This window comes from Mirounga angustirostris, unplaced genomic scaffold, assembly GCF_029215605.1.
Source record: "Mirounga angustirostris isolate CCGP_5_RB_7025 unplaced genomic scaffold, mMirAng1.0.hap1 SCAF_8, whole genome shotgun sequence".
NCBI lineage: Eukaryota > Metazoa > Chordata > Mammalia > Carnivora > Phocidae > Mirounga > Mirounga angustirostris.
Window position 1 is genome coordinate 123,471,413 of NW_026991716.1, and position 19,451 is coordinate 123,490,863.

At 39.4% G+C, this 19,451-nt stretch overlaps 1 long non-coding RNA gene across 3 annotated transcripts in view; it reads left to right on the plus strand.

Moving 5' to 3' along the window:
* LOC123836680 (uncharacterized) overlaps positions 1-19,451 on the plus strand; it is a 65,441-nt gene that overhangs the window by 37,612 nt on the left and 8,378 nt on the right. The window contains exons 3-5 of one of the 3 annotated variants that reach the window (XR_010413798.1): positions 4,547-4,865; positions 4,988-5,123; positions 8,550-9,340. The exons of 1 other annotated variant lie outside the window; for it this stretch is intronic. This is a non-coding gene — a long non-coding RNA (uncharacterized LOC123836680). Of the gene's footprint in view, positions 1-4,546; positions 4,866-4,987; positions 5,124-8,549; positions 9,341-19,451 lie in introns of those variants that run through there. One more of the 3 variants, XR_010413797.1, reaches the window with a different exon arrangement.

Here is a 19,451-nt window from a genome sequence, read left to right on the forward strand (position 1 = left end):
TACTCTGTTACTTTTATCTTAGTTTATTCCTGCTGGTGACTGAATGAGTTCCTTCACAGACTCACTGAGAACATCAACACGGAATGACCTGTGATAACCAATTATGAGGAAATAAATGATTTCCAAGACTTCCTAATGGGCTTCAGGCTACAGAGAGTTTGCAGGAGTGACATTAGTAATACTAAAAGTAATATCAACAACAAAAATAGAATGTGGAGTCTATAATGTAAAAACATTAGTTCCATAGTCTAGTTTACTGTAAATTGTAAGACAAATTTGAAAGCAAGATTTGCCGAGGATGTGCAAAATAGATATCTTGTGCCCAAAGAATAACACACTGATTCTGTCAAAGTGAGGAACTCTATCAGAGGAGAGTAGTATGAAAAATCATTCTGAAGGAGGAAATCAGAAAGGAGTTAGGAAGATATTTTATGCAGATGAGAAGTAGAGATTTATTAAGGATATGAAATATAAGACAGGATGTAAGTTAGGTGGCTTTTTGAAACATTTTGTCCATGTCATTTTTGACACATCCAGCCTGTCACTCATCATATCTGCCATCTTATTTTATACATATATGTACATATTTTATAAATTTATATATTCACACACATTGTGAAATATAGAGAGATACAACTGGGGTACGAGCCCATAGTCAATCTAGTGAGGGACTCACCCTGATAATGCAGCAATAACAGCATAGACCAACGCCGGAGAAGCCTGGAGGCTACAAGGGAATCTTGGAAGGGCACCTATCCTAGTCCAGGATAGTCCCAGAGAGCTTCCCAGAAGAAACTGTGTCTAAGCTGAGATCCAAGAATGAGTTGAAATTTACTGGAGAGTGAAGGACAGGGATATTATGTCCTACAGAGGCAATAGCATTTAGAAAGGCCCAGAGAGAACAAAGACTCTTCAAAACCTAACAAGAAGTTCAACACGAGGAGATAAGTGGAGTGGACTGGAGAAATAGGCTACAAAGGTAAACTGGACCCAGATCATAGCAAGAACTTTTAAGAATTTACATATCCTAAGAGCAATGGCAAGACTTTAAAGCCTTAAGTAGGGGAGCAACATGACCAGATGAAAATCCCCTCTGGCTGCAGTGTGAAGAACAGAATAAAAGGGAATAAAACAGAACTGTATAATTTTAATATATTTATCTATTCAATTAACATATGTGGCTCATCTACAATTCCCCACTTTCTAACTTCCAGCTCTAAGTGGCCGATGTGAACCCAATATATCACTGTACTTCAAGCATTGTTTTTTCAAAAGATATACCTATATGTCCTGATTAACATATTAGGGGAGAATGAAACAAGAGCTGTAGAGAATAAAATGAGAAGATTATAATCGATGGACTCTCTTGAAGGAACGAGAGAACAATTTTAAGTGCAAGATAAAAGGTTAGCTCCCCTGGTAGATCTAGAGCCTTAAAAAGTCTTGCATTTATAACACAGGTAACAAATAATTATAATTCAGAGCGACAAATAAAACACTTTAAAAGGAATACTGGGAAAGCTTCATAGAGGAGGTGGAAATTTGTCTGGATTATTTTTAAAGAATGAGCATGAGGACCTGGAGTGAGAGATGCAAGAGAACAGGGGCTACCACAGAACAGATTAAACAGCAAGACCAGGAATGAGTGTTAACACCAGTCTTGGGGCAAATAAATTTAGAGATGCAAGGTCCCTGGATTTACCCAGAAGAATCACTGTTAACGGCAAATGGAAGATAGAAAAGCAAAGGAATAGTGAGATTACCATGAGAGATATGGGGGTGGGGAAACAAAAGAAGAAAGCAACAAAATACGGATAGATAGGGTTTCAATAAACTGAGATTGGAGGAAAGTGGTGAAATATTTCAAGGGGAGGGATCCTCTTGAAAAAGGAGGGGCAAAAGACACAATAAGGATAAAGGGTAACTTCTGCTTGGAACTGTGGGCATAGTGCTGGACAATTGCTGGTCCCTGACTGTCCCCCCTCATGGTATCCTGGATGGAAGAGCATTAAAGTCTTGGAGCAGGAGGTGGAAGGACTCCAAGTTCTGATTTCGGAACTCTCACCTTGCTGAGACAGGTGGATAGATTAATGTCATGCAGGACTGAGGACAGGGAGACCAACCTGGTTTCAACAGCCCAAACACTACATGAAAAAGGCATCAATTTCATGGGTCTATGAATATGGGAAGGAGAGAAGAGGAGAGATACTATGTAGTGGGAGAAGGTGAGAGAGAAGAATCTGTCAATCCTTGGGCATGTGAGTTGAAAATGGGCCAGTTAGCCTTGCCCTACTGCAGAGACTGTGGGGATCATGCCAAACCAATGAAAATGTCAGCATAGTAGATATTTGCATCTATTAGGAATGTCAATAGTACGTCACCAATCCTTATAATAAACAAGACACGTAGCATGGAGGCCCCATGAGATGGTACTTGTGGAAGGGGTGGGTAAGAAATGTTTTTCTTTGAATACTTGGCTTTGGTGCTGTTGAAAAGCAGAGCTAGAAAGCTAAGTTATTATTATTTGGCCAGAGATTTATTTATCTTTCTTATATGCAGTAATAGCTAACCATATTAACAGTTTTAAATAGCCTCCAACAGTTCAGTGATTCTGAGAAAAACTAGTGAGTTCATACTAAGTAGATCCACTGGTGTCTTGATATGAATTAGCACAGAAGTCCACAAACAAATCCTTTGTTTTTTCCACTTTCTCCATGATGGTTTCTAATAACTCTGCACATGCTCCTCCACCTTTTATCCCTGCTACACATTGGCCAAGGAGTATCCAAAGTAGTACATACATTACAGGATTCTTTTCTGCATCCCTTGAAGCCTATGTAGAAAACTTACAGAGAAAAATAAAGAATAAGCAGATTTCAGGAATCTACTGGGTGGGAAGCTTTGAAACCTGGTTTGAGTACTAATTTTAAAAAAACAACTGAGAAGCGTGGCAAGTTTCTGAACAAGATAACAAGAATTAAAATGGGATTTTAACATTTAATTATAGTTACTGTCATAAGGTAAATGGGGGAAAGACTGGAAAGATCTATGAGAGCTTCCAAGAAGAAAGCTTCTATTTTAGTCTGTTGGGCTGTTGTAACAAATTACTACAAAATACCACAGTCTGAGTAGCTTATAAGCCACAGAAATTTATTGCTCACAATTCTGGAGGCTGGAGTCTGAGATCAGCGTGGTAGGGTGAGGGCCCTCTTCCAGGTACCAGAAATGTTGTATCCTCATATGGCAGAAGGGCTCTACCTTTTCCTGCCTTCAGACATCCGGGCTCCTGGTTCTCTAGCCTTTGGACTCCAGGACTTACACCAGTGGCCCCCTGGTTCTCAGGCCTTCAGACTCAAACTGAATTATGCCTCCAGCTTTTCTGGTTGTCCAGCTTGCAGATGGAAGACTGAAGGACTTCTTGGCCTCCATAGCCACACCAGCCAATTTCTATAATAAATCTCCTGTATCCTATTGGTCCTGTTTCTCTGGAGATCCCTGACAAATACATTATCGTAGCAAATAAAATAGAAAATAGGTAGGGTTTCGGAATTTTTCTTGGTGCCCAAAAGAAAAGAAGGAAGAAAAAAAAAGGGTTATCAAAGATGTTTCAGATCAGGGGCGCCTGGGTGGTTCAGTCGTTAAGTGTCTGCCTTCCGCTCAGGTTATGATCCCAGGGTCCTGGGATCGAGCCCTGCCTTGGGCTCCCTGCTCCGCGGGAGGCCTGTTTCTCCCTCTCCCCCTCCCCCTGCTTGTGTTCCTTCTCTCGCTTTGTCTCTCTCTGTCACATAAGTAAATAAAATCTTAAAAAAAAAAAAAAAAGATGTTTCAGATCAAGAGTAGCATAATTTGAAGCTATGCCATATAAAAACATGAGGACCTGGAGTGAGAGATGCAGGAGAACAGGGGCTACCACAGAACAGATTAAACAGCAAGACCAGGAATGAGTGTTAACACCAGTCTCGGGGCAAATAAATTTAGAGATGCAAGGTCCCTGGATTTAACCAGAAGAAATCACTGTTAACGGCAAATGGAAGATAGTCAAAGGGAGGAAAAGCATTCAAGAAAAGCAAAGGAATAGTGAAATTACCACAAGAGATATGAAGGTGGGGAAACAAAAGAAGAAAGCAACAAAATATGGCTGGAGCTCAGAAGATATTCAGAAGTATGTCAATGAGAGATAAGTTAAGTTTGAAAAGCATGAGAAAGGGCCAGAATCTCTCTGTTTTAGAATGCCTGCTACTTGTATTGCTTTATAAAGTATGACTTGTGGAGCCTTGAAATTGTTTTGAACATAGCATAATAGATGGGGGGAGTGCACGGTCTCAGCACACAGCACCTCTGTCCTGTCATCAATCCACAAGAAGGACAAAGGCAGTGCCATGGATGCAAGGGAGGAGGAGAAGCTGATGGATGAGAGACATCACAGGTGAGACGGACACAGTAATGGGAATAATGATGAAAGAACAGAGGAAATAAGTGTGGGAGGGAATAAACATTTATTTCCTAAATGCTCATTTAGAGCATTATCTCGTTCAACCTTCACCAGAGCCCCGAGGAGCCCACATCACCGAATCACCTTCTTACGATTGAAGTAACAAGAGGTTAAATAATGTGTCCAAGACCACAGAGACCCAATGGATCTGAGACTGTATCCAGAACCTAATGTCGCAACATTTGTCTTCCTGGGATGAGCAAATAGCATTCATAGGATAGAAGAAACAAAAGGAGAAAAGCTAAGGTGAAATTATTAAATAGAAGAAATCCCAGAAATGCGATTTTAAAACATGATGACAAGCCACCAGTCGTCAAAGTCAAGGGTGTCACTGGACTGCTATGGGAAATACCCCTGGACTACTAAGGAAATGGTAACTATTTAAGAAAACTTAATTTTCACGGGTGGAATGGTGGGAAGAGTCTTATATTAATCAACTGAGACATAGTATGAAAATTGTAAATAATGAAACAAATGCCATGTTTCCTCTGGCAGAAAAATATGGCCAGATTGTGGCAACAGTACAAGAATTATATGAAGGAGACCCCCCTGGAGAAGAATCATCTCCCCCGCCCCATCCTTCTATCAGCCAGACTTTTCTCAGCAACTCTGATTTGGGGAAATAAAAACGGTAGGAAATTCAGCATTTGCTCTTGGCAACACTTGCCTTCTTTTTCGGCCACCCCCCACATTTCTTATTTGATCTATCCATTATATTATGTATCCACATCTCAGATCCTCAATGGATATTTTCAAATAAAAAACCACTAGCTAGTAGTATAAGGGTATCTACCTCACAGGTGATTTTCTTAAGCGCCGTGACTTTTACTCCACGTAGAATGAATAAATCAATAAAATGTAAAATGTGTCTTCCCTGGACACAGCATTTCTGAAAATTGTTTATTTCATGAGAAATGCATGACAGATGGTATGAGTAGTGATGAGGCATTCAAAACAGTACAAAGTTTCCTACTGTTCTGTCAGATGTTTCCACTCTCTGTTCCATCCATTAAGTGCTGACTTATTTTTCCTCCACGAACTTCAGTTTGGCTTTTTAAAGATAAATAATGCTTTTGGTATTCATTTAAGATTTTCTTATACTATTACTGGAAACCTCCATCTGAAATGCAATTTTCACATGACACAGGAGAAGTGGTTGGAAGCATCTACTATAACTTCAATCATCAGAACCCATAAAGAGTATGGTACTCATTGGTCAAAGAGCATTCCTTAAATTACCTATGATCATTGAAATTATTCAATTCAGTGTGTAGGTCGCTGCATAAGTAATAGTTAAATACGTTTAGTTAAAGAAAAAGCTACTATAAAATTCTAAATGTCCCGTCAGTTATTAACAGTTTTTAAAAACAATACCCACAGAAAATTATATTACCTCAAGGATAATTAAATTAGGCTTATCCTACTCTATTGGATAAACAGTGAATGTTAGTTTCCTTGAGGTCCACTCCATTTTCTGACTGCAAATGGGTAAATGCATACAACTGGAGTATATACACACTCACATGCATATGTGTGCACACATACAACTTTCAACAAGATATTGTTTACTATGGTCCTACGTGACCCGGATGTCCCAAGCTTACTCCACACTACTCTCTCATGCAGTTTGGGTTATTTCCTCTTTTGGAATCTTTTGAAGAATAATTTTGAATAAAAGAAAACTCGTAAGCATGTGGATAGTGATGTTTTAGATGGGCGTTTCGGACGGCAAGTGTATCATGTTTTTATTCTGCCCACTGACTCAGATCCTTTATAGAATCAAGTGACTCAGCATAGGCTGATCTATGGTCAAATTGAGATTTATATCACTTTATCAGAAAGACTATAATCTCTAATAAGAAACAAGAAAAAGGAGAGATATTTAAAAGAAAAACCCCAATGAAAGGCCAAAGACTTTTCAGCAAAACTGTATCTGCCGAGAAGTAGAAGAACATCTTCAAGGTTATTCTGGAAACAAATTGACTCTATTTGGCAACCTTCATCAAATGGAAGGTACTGCAACTCCTCCTGCCAGTTTTCTTGTGTGCAACTGACCAATGCTAAATAAGAAACAAACCCCAAACCCCTCTGCTTTAATTTTTTTGTCTGGCCAGCAAACCAACTTAACGAATTATTTTATTTTTATAGAAGAGATTTGCAAAGTAGATTGCCATCTGTAATTTTTTTTTTTAACCCAGCACTCAGTAGCATAATTGGCTAAAATTTTGTTGTTGATAGAATCCTAATGATAATTACAAATGGAAGAGAAAATGGGGATATTGAAATCTGAGGGATTTAAAGCAGCATTTTTAAAGCCGTAGCAGAATAATCCTGCTATGTAGACTTGCCTTCTAGCTTCCTTTTCTCCCAGAATTCAGATTTGTGGCAAGCACAAGTGGGTATTTCAGCTTTATAGATTTAATTTTCATTACGGATTAATGGGGAGGGAGTTTGGGGGGAAGAAGGGAGTGAGGGAGAGGGAGAGAGAAAGAAAAGCAGCTTTCAATTGGAGCATGCTGCATGGGGCCAGCCGTCCAGAGAAGACATCAAAATCACATTGTTCTGACTTCCAGGGTATGTGCTAAGCTAAGCTCTTAGGAGAAGAAAGAAAATGGGAGTTCTTTTTTTTCTGAAGTTCACTACCTATTTTCATACATCCATTTAAGAAATATGTATTGAGGGGCGCGTCGGTGGCTCAGTCTGTTAAGTGTCTGCCTTCAGCTCAGGTCATGATCTCAGGGTCCTGGGATCAAGCCCCAGGGCAAGCTCCCTGCTCTGCAGGGAGTCTGCTTCTCCCTCTGCCCCCCCTCCCCCTGCTTGTGCTCTCTCTCTCTCTCTCACTCATTCTTTTTCTCTCTCTAGGATAAAATCTTAAAAAAAGAAAGAAATATGTATTGAGTATTTAATGCCAATAATTACAAAGTTATTAGCCTGAAATAGCAATTTCATTACCAAAGGGTAAATACCATCATTGAAGAATGGCATTCTTGGGTTCTGACCCTTTGTTCTGATAGAAGGATTAAGTAAGATTCTGCTGAGACTAAATGCTGCCTTGGAGCAAGGGAGACAGGACCATCATTAATTATCTTTGACCATTTGTTTTGGTCAAATATGCTAGTTAGCATCAAGATTTAGCTCAGCCTCTCCATTCCCCCTTCAACCAGATGTTCAGCTCAAGTTGTAAAATGTCGACAAATTCAGATACAATCCTTACATATTCTCCATTCAATCAGGATTCCCGCTGTCCTTAGAATGAAACACAAATGCTTCTCTAGGGCTGATAAAGTCTTCTACAGCCTATCCTCACTCATTTCATCTCATACTACCCTCCTCCACTACTCTTCAGCCTCTCTGGTCTTACTGGTTTTCCCATAACATTCTGAGTTATTTTATTTTATTTTTATTTATTTATTTATTTTTAAAGATTTTATTTATTTATTTGAGATAGAGAGAATGAGAGACAGAGAGCATGAGAGGGAGGAGGGTCAGAGGGAGAAGCAGACTCCCCGACGAGCAGGGAGCCCGATGCGGGACTCGATCCAGGGACTCCAGGATCGTGACCTGAGCCGAAGGCAGTCGCTTAACCAACTGAGCCACCCAGGCGCCCATTTTATTTTATTTTTATTATGTATTTATTTCTTTTCTACATGCACTGTTCCCTCTATCTGAAATACTCTCAATTCAATCTTCATGGCTTAGCTCAAATGTTATTTCCCCAGAAACCGTCCCTGAGAAGCTTCCCTTGAGACCCTCCCTCACCTTTTTACTGACTAGCGCCTCACTCTGCTTTATTTTCTTCGTGGCACTTATCTGTACTTGAAAATACTTGTGTCTTTGTTTGTTCACTTGTTTGGTGCCCATCTTCTGTTGCTAAATGTAAAAAATATGAAAGCATGAACCTCCCTTCTCTTCCCCATTGCTGTGTTTCCCGTGCCTCTGATGGTGCGTGCCACCTATTTGCTGAATAAGAAGAAGTTTAGGAAAAAATCCTTGATTGAGATCTCTGTTCACAAGTCCTCTGGTTATTGAAGCATCTGATCTCTTCTCTGTTTTTCAGGTCCTGACCGTTTAAGTCACTCAGTTCTTAGCTCTTTTCCCAGATTTGGGGATCCCACCTCACTCTAACTTCCGGTGCCTCTGTCCTCCGACCTTTGCTCATTTCCTTGGCACAAGCCCTGTGGCTGACTTTAATACTCCCTCTGCCGGATGCTCCCAGCCAGACCCGCATGGACCAACTTAATTTCTCACCATGGCTTCTAATGCCTGATGTAGCTATGGGAAGATAGAAGAAAAAGCCTGGATTTGAGTCTGAGTCTTGTGCCACTCTGTGACCTTTGGGCAAATCATTCAAAACATGAAACCTTTCTGCAGCAGTGTTTTCTGAGAGGCTGGGTGCGGGATGGAAGAGAGAGTGGGAAGGAGAATCCCAGGTGTTTGACCTGAGTAAACAGAGCTTTATTTACCCAAGTGGAGGTAACTGCTGGGGCAGGAGGCCTGGCTGGGGAAGAAGGGCACAGCTGCATTTGGGAGGTGTGAATTTCAAAACAGCAATTAGACATACAAACTTAGAAGGCAGCTGCTATGTAAGTCTAGATGTTAGGAGAGAGGTTCTGGGCAAGAGGTACAGTTTTAGAATCTTTAACATACTGGAAGTATTTAATGCCTCAAGACTGCATGAGATCACCTACTGTCACCTACAGCAATAAGAAAGAAAGAAAAAGAAAGAAAGAAAGAAAGAAAGAAAGAAAGAAAGAAAGAAAGAAAGAAAGAAAGAAAGAAAGAAAGAAAGAAAGAAAGAAAGAAAGAAAGAAAGAAAGAAAGAAAGAAAGAAAGAAAGAAAGAGAAAGAAAGGAAGGAAAGAAGGAAGGAAAGAAAGAAAGAAGAAGGAAAGAAAGAAGGAAGGAGAGAGGAAGGGAGGAGGGAAGGGAGGGGAGAAGGAAAGGAGGGAGGGAGGGAGGGAAGGAAGGAAAGGAGAGAGAGAAAGAAAAAGAAGAAAGAAAGAAGAAAAGAAAGAAGAAAGAAAGAAAGAAAAGAAAGAAAGAAAAGAAGGAAGGAAGGAAAGAAAGAAGGAAGGAAAGAAAGAAGGAAGGAGAGAGGGAGCGAGGAGGGAAGGGAGGGGAGAAGGAAAGGAGGGAGGGAGGGAAGGAAGGAAAGGAGAGAGAAAGAAAGAGAGAAAGAGAGAAAGAAAGAAAAGAAAGAAAGAAAGAGAGAGAGAAAGAAAGAAAGAAAGAGAAAGAAAGAAAGAAAGAAAGAAAGAAAGAAAGAAAGAAAGAAAGAAAGAAAGAAAGAAAGAAAGAAAGAAAGAAAGAAAGAAAGAAAGAAAGAAAAGAAAGGTAGCCTAAAGTCTGAGGCCTGGGCCTGCAAACATTTAGAAGCTGGTGCACTGAAGAGCAACCAGCAAATGAAAGGCCCATGAGGGAGAAGAAAATCCAAGAGAATGTAAAGAAATGATAAGTTTCCTCTAAAATTTATTTTATATATAACAACTTTAAAATATTTACTAAGTATACAATCAGTTCGAGTCACTTCAGGTTAACAAAATGAATCAGACCTGTCATGAATCCTGTCTTCAAGGTAACAATAGTCGGGTAGATGAATAGATGTCTACAGATTATTCAAATCCAAGGTAAAAAGTGATAAATGAGTCACAAATAATAATATAAGGTTTAAAAAGTGTGGTTACTAAATGCAATGTAGTATCCTGGGTTGGATCCTGAAACAGAAAAGGATGTTAGTGGAAAAACCAGTGAAATCTGAATTAAGTCTGTAATTTAGTTAATAGTATTATACCTTTGTTAATTTCTTAGTTTGGACAAATATGCCATTGCGATTTAAGAGTTAATCTTCAGTGACACTGAGTGAGAGGTATACAGGCATTCTCTGCAATTTTTCTGAAAACCTAAAATCATTTTTTAAAAAACTTTATGAAAGCGTGCAGGCATGTAGATGAGAAAGCCCCGGCAGAGGAAGGCTACATTGGAAAATCCTCCTAGAGCAGGTGTAGTTTATATTGACCAGAGAGCTAATGCAAAACTAAAGAGGAGGTATATTCTAAGCAGAGTGAAAACATTGACAAAGGCAAAGAGGTAGAGTCCTGACTAACCAGAAAATATCAAACAGCAATAGCTCTTCCACTAAGTGGTCTGAAGTGTAGTTTAGAACCATTTCCCTGCTAGACTCAGAAATGGGGGACCGATCGCTACATTTGGGTTTTGCATCATGTCCCAAACTTCTCATCTATCCTTCAACCCAGTTCCCTCAGAAACTATCTGTCCCTATCTAGTGGGTCTTGCTTTCTTCCCTGATCCGTGATGGGGACACGTAACATATTGTTACAGCCACTCTGACCCAGCTCTTTTGACATGGGACTATTTTGACGTCACCTTACTCATGTTACAGTTTCAATCCAAACGCCCCTTAAAACAATGAAGTCTCTCTTTCTTTCTCAGGGACTCTTGAGCATTTTGTTGGAGGGGCTACTTGGTACTGACCCTTTCAGCCTTGAAGTAAAGCAGGGCCTGAAAAAACACTCAGTGTTGCAGGGGGGAGGCATTCAGGGTCTGGCCTCGCTATTCTAGTACCTCCTGTTTGTGTAAAGTGTGGCCATAATCCCCTTCTTCGGCTTTTCTGAATGGCTTCTTCACCGTGCTGGTAACTTAACCATTGTGTTGCCATAAACACGGAAGGAAGTGAAGTCATGTAGTTCAGGGCCTGGAATAAAAGAAGTGCCTAATGACATTGGCATTATGCTCGAGAAGATGTTTCTTCCTCAGAGGAGAGGTAGTGTCTTATTCATCTCAGAACCCCCCATACCACAATGCTTTATGCCTGTCAAGTTGAATACTCCTAGGAAAAGATGAACAGCTTGTTGAGATATCTTTCAATCACACTTGAGAACTGTACTATATTGCTAGTCTTCATATAGAAATTGGAATGCTCAGCATTGTAGCTCTCTTAGCATTAAAGGGCTCTCATTGAATAAATCTTACGTAAAGAAACTAAAGATCAAAGGGGTTAAGTGATTTGTTCAAGAGTATACAAGCTGGCTAGCAGCCCTGTTACTCTTGTATTTCCTATTTCACAGAAGGTAAGCCAACATATATTAAATATCTATTCTATGTCAGACTCTATCATGGGTACTTTCAAATAAATATTTTTAAACCGCAGGGTGCCTGGGTGGTTCAGTCAGTTAAACTCTTGATTTTGGCTCAAGTCATGATCTCAGGGTCATGGGATTGAGCCGGTCATCAGGCTCTTCACTGGGTGCAGAGTCTGCTCCAGATTCTCTCTCCCTCTCCCTCCCCCTGTTCATGCTCTCTCTCTCTCTCTCTAAGATAAATACATAAAGTCTTTTTTTTTTTAATTCTTTTTAGAGATTTAAAATCAGCACAAAGAGAAAATTCTTCAATCTGATCTTGGTATTTGGAAGCTACTTCCTGCATTTCACCCATTTCAGCCCTGACTACTGAATTGTATTTTAATTGTGAGCAGTTAGAGTTGAATGCCTTGGCCTTAGAATGGATAGTGGACCTAAATTTTAGCTTGCTGTCTAATCTAATTAAGTTCCTAAAGTCATGTGACAAGTTTCAGATTACCTTCTCTCTTTTCTTCATACCTGCTTTCTCTGCTATTCTATGACTGAGTAACTCAACATAAGATAACTCCTGTCATTGGAGTACCTGGTTAGCTCAGTTGGTTAAGTGTCTGACTCTTGGTTTGGGCTCAGGTCATGATCTCATGGGCCATAGTATCAAGCCCTGCTTTGGGCTCCATGCTCAATGGGGAGTCTGCTTGAAAGATTCTTTTCCTTTGCCCCTATCCCCCCCAAATAAATAAATAAATCTTAAAAAAAAAAAAAAAAGATTCCCTTCCTCTGCCCCTCCCCCTTCTCTCAAATAAATAAATAAAATATTTTAAAAATCATTTGTTTATTTGAGAGAGAGAGAGAGTGTGCACGCGCACGAGAGCACAAGGTGGGGAGGGGCAGAGGGAGAAGCAGGCTCTCCGCTGAGCAGGGAGCCTGCCCGATGTGGGACTCCATCCCAGGACCGTGAGATCATGATCTGGGCTGAAGGCAGATGCTTAACTGACTGAGCCACCCAGGCACCCCAATAAATAAATAAATCTTTAAAAAAAAAGACAACTCCTGTCACATTCAATGAATGATGCCATTCAGGTCAAAAACATTTGCTTCCTTCTAGGTGAAAATTGTACCTAATTCGGGTAAGATGTAGTGGCACGGTATGTGATAAGTGTGGCAATATATGGTAAAGGAGCGGCGCAATGCCCTAGGAATTTCAATGCAAAATTGTGTGATTCTGTGCTTCATTTCTACAATTAGAGGTAGGAATGTGTCATATACATATTTACCATACCATATATGTATAAGCTTGTCATACACATGACCTATATATATGTTTACCATAACTGAGTTTCATCTCATTTGTAAATATTAAAAAAATTTTTAAAACTCGACATATTAGTCACAGTATTGACATCATCAAAATGATTCTGTATCGTTTCTATCATATTTAAAAATTAACGATATTTTATAAAAACCTGTATTTCTATTTAGACTTAATATGAAAGAGTACTTAGAGTTGAAACAGGGTAAAAATCTAAATACGGTGGAAAGCTATGACATAAATTGTTTCTGATAAAGCTTTATAGAATTTAGGGCTTGTCCTTTGTGTTCATCGGATTAATTGTTAATATATAGTAATTTAATAATTCTGGTCTTTTTTATATTTTAAGAAGCACATGAATGGTTTAGAGCATAGATCTCTTCTTTAGGTGAACAGAGTATTGTTACATGCTCAGGTTATTCCATTTGATCAAGGTAAGACCTATTTGTTCAATATCTTCTCTTTCCTTCAGAAGAATTATGTTTTTTTCAATGAATTTAGTTACAAATATTTGTTTTATGCATGCTAATTTTCTATTCGCCTACCGCCATGCTTTTTGTTTGGCCTACTGGGTCCTCATATGGATGTTAGGGTAGATAAATGGATAGAGATTTTTATTGAAACTTGAGGTTTTCTAAGTTTCTTGAGAATGCCCTTTATTACTCTTCTGCATAACAATGTTATCCTTTGAGCTGTGGGCAGTTTACAGAAGAAATAACTAAGGATATGAATAGAATAAGAAAACATTGTTTTTTAAAACCAATATTCAAAAATGCATGAATGTCTTCTATTGAATCATGTCACATATATTTGGGGTCCCAATATATCATAATTTCTTTTTTTTCTTTTAGATTGTTTATTTATTTATTTGACAGAGAGAGAGAGAGACAGTGAGATAGGGAACACAAGCAAGGAGAGTGGGAGAGGGAGATGCAGGCTTCCCACCGAGCAGGGAGCCTGACGCAAGGCTTGATCCCAGGACCCTGGGACCATGTCCTGAGCTGAAGGCAGACACTTAACGACTGAGCCACCCAGGCACCCCACCAATATATCATAATTTCAAAGCAATTGCTTTACTATATTTCTTTCATAATTTGCCTACATGCAATGGTCTGCCTAATCTTTTGTTCCTGTAATGGTACGGGAGAAGTTCCTTAAATTCTGTGTTTTCAACAAAGATTCCTTTGACAAAATTGCCTCTTAAAAAGAAGCCACCTTCAATAAGGCAACCAATTAAATTCCCCATGAGGTCGAGACACGTGGAAATGCTCCCACCCCTGGCTGACTCCTGCCTTTCCTTTCTTCACACATTTTGTTCTTGTTGTTCATAAACATCTTCCCAAAACTATGCAGGCTTGCCAGGAGAAGACCTGATTCTGTTATGTTTAGTACAAACTCCCAGTTAGCACATTCCTTCTAGTCTTATTCCAAGAATGAAATTCCATGTGTCTTCATTAAGTTGTTTCATGTTAATCCCTTCACTCACTGATTCGTTTATTTTTCCAACAAATTTTTATTATCTGACTGAAATGTGTCAACCACGATATTTGAATCTAGACATGAAATAGGGATTAGAGAACTTTCCAGCCTTCATGGACTAATGGTGATACAGGTTTAGAAATAATCAAAATATAATGTGCGATAAATAAGTGTTAACTGTTACAGAAGTACAGAGGAGGAAGTAAGAAACTATATTTTGGGTGAACCAGGAGAAGCTTCCCAGAAGAGTTGGGTCATAAAAAGTGTGTAGGTGCCCATCAGGTGGAGAAGAGCAGGAGAGGAATGACAGAGCCAGCAAGTCAGAAGAAGAATCTAGGCATTTTCTCAAAGAAGGTATGCAAATGGCCAATAAGTACATGAATGAGAGGCTCAACATCACTAATCGTCAGGGAAATCCAAAGCAAAAACACAATGAGATATCATCTCATACCTGTTAGAATGGCTATTATCGAATAGATCAGAAATAAGTGTTAGGCATTATATATTTGAAAGTTGTTGAGAGAGTAGAACTTAAATATCACCACATGCACACGAAACGGCAATTATGTTAGGGAATGGAGGTTTAACCAACCTATTGTGGTTATCATTTTGTAATATATACATGTATCAAATCATCACATTCTATACCTTAAACATATATATATATATTATATGTCAGTGATATCTCAATAAAGTTGGAAAGAAAAAAGAGAAGTGTCTAGAATAGAATTCAGCCAGATCCTGGAAGGTCTATATCCCAATCATCTTGAGGACATGGGGGATTCCTAAAAGGTTTTCAAGCACAGATTGAAATAAATACACTTAACATCACAATTGCCTCTACATAATAAATATTGTTTTCCTTTTTCTGATACAGAATGTTTGTATGCTGTTTATTTAATTTGGCTATTGTTTTCTTTAGATATGACTTTATTGTCTTAGCAGCCAAAAATGGTCCAGAACCTTTTCTTGTTTAATTAACTCTTTCCCTCCAAGTGCCTAGTAAGTACTCATAAAATTCTGCATGATGATAGGAAAGCATTCCCTTCTTGGAAAAGAGTTTGGTTATTGGGCCATCAAGATACAGCTCATCTTTATGCTTATTTAATGTAACTTTGACCTTGAGAGCATTTCAATGTTTTATTCATTATTTAGTTCATGAGCTTGATATGGTCTCAGTTCTTGTTTAGGTCCTGCCGTAAGGAACTGAATCATAAAAGGGAAGCAGAAAGCCCTCTGCAGCCTATAAAATACAGAGGTCAGTCTGGAGAAAAACAGGTTTAGGAAATAGTGACTTTGTAAAACATAATTTAGCAAATCAAAAGAAAATAGTAGACCTTAATATATAGTCTTCAATGGAGGAACAGAACTCAGATCTACCCTTCCACCACAAACAGCTGAAACAATGGACAAAATACATGAAACAACTGTGTCTAGATGTTTGGCAATAGGCACTGCAAATCTGTGATCCCTGATAAGTATTTTTTTTATCATACCCAGAGAAAGCCAGTACTGGGCTTTCCCACAGGCTGGAGATTAATTCATAGCCAAGGCTGAGGGTAGCTCCTGGCCCCTCCCCAGTGGGAAATTCTACTTGGGAAATTGAGAGTAGCCTAGAGCACCTCCTCTAGCCTCAACAGGGGGCTTGAGATATAGCCCCACATGTTGTAGAGTCTTCCAGCCCCATCTAACCAGACGGGCTGGTGTAAACACCTGGAAGCTGTGCAGCCCAGGGGTGCTGCAGCCAAAATGAGGGTACAAAGAGCCAGTAGTTAGCAGGGCAAAACCAGTGGCCCTGTTTGGCCAGGGAACTTGCATTGTAGGTTAGATTGAATTAAGACAACAAAGAAGGAGTTTTACTGGTTTTAGAGCTGCTTCTCCCACTACACCTGAGCAGGGAATCTAATTTGTAGACCCATTTACTACTGAATACAGCCTTCGACCTGTCCAACCAGGGAAGTTAACCAGAGTCCATAGGAAGCTGCATAGCCCAGTCAACGGCCCTACATTCAGTGGTCCTTGAACAGAGAGCACAACCCGTGGCCTCCCGTGTCTACAGAACAGAACCAGTGGCCTCGCCCAACCAGGAAATTCAATGTACACTCAGGCCTGTTTCAGGCCACCACCAAACAAGGAACTGTATTAGGCCCTGGACCCTCGCCTACTGCCCTGCCAATCCCACAGGGCAGGGATGCTAACTTATAGTCCTAGCCACTACTGAATATACCATTTTTTTTTTTTTTTTACAAATTGCCCCATATTTGGCCATTGGGATTTCCTTCAAACTGACTCCTCTATCCTTCTGACATATTCCCATCATTTTTGAGTATCTCCTTATTTTCTGGTCCCATAGAATATTCCAGACTTATCTCAAACTTTTTTTGGTCTCAGTCTTGGAATCAACCATTTATGTATGGAGCTCTGGTTTCTTTTATTAGGGATTAGTTTAATGTATAGTGAATGAAAATGAGAGCTCATATTCCACCACTTTAAGTCAATCCTAAAATATAAGTCTAGGAAACAGTATGAGTCACAGATCATAGTAGAAAGACAAGAAAAGACATGTGGAAGCATGGGTTTTCATCAAGTGATCGGCTTTAAAACAAAAATGCTGTTGGCTTTCAGTTTTACCAGCTGAAACATATCTTGGTATTTTAGACACTATTAAACTTTTACTGGAGTCAGAAAGTGATGATGGAGGGTGGTGTTAAACTGCCCTGTGGGATTGCTGGGCTGCACCGAGCTTCAGACATGGGTCATAGGCAGGACCACAGAGCTGATGTTTGAGTCATCATAAAATTCTGGGCTTGGAGCACCGTGCACAGGAACTGAGTTTAGAGTCAATGCATGAGCCACCTTGTTCCCCAAATGACTTGGTAGTAAGGGAATTGCTCACAATGCCCAGCTGAGCTCTGGCTGCAGTTCAACCACCTCTGCGAGGGAATCCAAAAGAGAATGTCGGCGTCTTTTGCGCTGAGAAATGGGATTGCGACACTAGAAGACATTTTCTGTCGGAATTTCTGTGAAAAGGGAAATTCAGTCACAATTTTAAAGAAATGACTATCATTTGGCCCATTTCACAGGGTAAACTCAGTTTTCAGAATGACTCTCCTGAATTTTTAATCAATCTTCAAACATCATTCCATATTTTTCAACACAAGAGTGAAAATTGATATGATTAGTATGTAACTGGAACCGTAACACTTGCCTAGTGCCCAAATCCTGAAGCTACTTAGGTAAAATTCCAGGCTTTTTTAAAAATGAAAAAACCCTCAGAAAGTGTACACATTTTCCCACCCGAATTGGCATAAAGAGAGAGAGAGGGAGAGAGAGGGCACCGGCTTGACCTTTTTTCAGGAGTACATTGTATGCATTTCTACATTTCTTTTTTTTTTTTTTTTAAGATTTTATTTATTTATTTGACTCCATTTCTACATTTCTATATCTTTTCTCTAGTCTGTGTTTTTCTTCAACACTTTGATTTTAAAAAAATAGAACTGGAAAGAATCTCCTTCCATCCCAGCCCACTGGGAGTTAAGCTAGACTTGCCGAGGATAAAGAACTCAGCAGACTGCTGAATAGTGCTGATGGTAACTCCTTTTTCAAGTAGGAAAGCCTGGAAATCTATCAGGGGCTGAGAAGGTGCTAATACGGGTCTCCTCCTGGGTTTTTCTCCCTGCTGCATGTCATTTCTACCTTAGAAAGTAGTCATCTGAGCCGTGCTTCTCATTCCACCCTAGAAGCTGGCCTTGAATTGCCTCAAGAAGTCAGGCAGTGGAGGAGTTCCCTCTCTGGAATGTTGAGCAAGTACATTTTTACCTGATACAGTAACCCTGGGTTCATCCTTGGCTCTGAAAGCTTCTCCTCCCACACGGTCTGCAAATCAACTTCTCCTCATCCCACTGTGCTTGTTTATGCCACTGCTTCATCTGATGATTTTTTGTAATGGTAACATCCGTTGCTTATCTGCCTTTAGGAGGTTGTAGTGATGAGTGAGGTAGTATGTGTTCAAATGAAAGGAAAGCACTTTAGCGGCACCCTTTGCTGGGGGCATAGTGTCGCAGAACACGTCATTTTCCCAGAATGCCTCAGATTTAATCAGGGAAAGTGTCCTTTTACATATAGGAAAACACAATTCCCAAAGAGTGAGGAAACTTAGTGGAAACACAGTTGAAGACGTAAATAATCCGAATTTAGAACTCAAATTTCCAGATTCCAAGGGCTATGTTTAAAACACCACCGTCTCTCTCCTCCATGGAATGTGCAAGAAAGTTGTATTAACATACACGAGACCCTACTTCATAGTTACACAGAACTGCGGTTTTCTAGACTCTAAAAGACAAGACAGACAGCAGAATGCATTTAACTAACAAGAAGCCTATGTGAAACCATTTACAAATAACTTTATACCCATTGACTTTACATTCATCTTAGAGCCTAGTTCTAAGCATGGTTTTAAAATTTTGTAAACAATGTTTATTCCTTGCTGGCTTAAAAAGTAATACAGGATCAATGTATTGATCCTTCTTTGAAAATGCAGAAAAATGTGATATAAAAAATGTGAAACATAATGTAAATGTAATGTAAAAACATAAGCATCATGGTTGAAGATTACAATTTTGGTTAGTAAAATCCCCAAACATTTCTGTCCATATTAATGTAGTTATATTTGGGGGCACCTGAGTGGCTCAGTTGGTTAAGTATCCAACTCCTGATTTCAGCTCAGGTCATGATCTCAGGGTTGTGAGACGGAGCCCTGCGTTGAGCTCCATGCTGGATGTGGAGCCTGCGTAAGATTCTCTCTCTCCCTCTGCCTCTCTCTCTCCTTAAATAAATAAATAAATAAATAAATAAAATTTTATTTTTTGCATTTTTATTTAGATATAATTGACATATACCATGTTAGCTTCAAGTATACAACACGATGACATATATATATATATATAGTGAAATGATCATCACAATAAGTCTAGTTAACATTCAACACCATGCATAGTTATACATATTTCTGTGTGATGAGCACTTTTGAGATCTAATCTCTTAGCAACTTTCAAATATGCAATACATTATTGTTA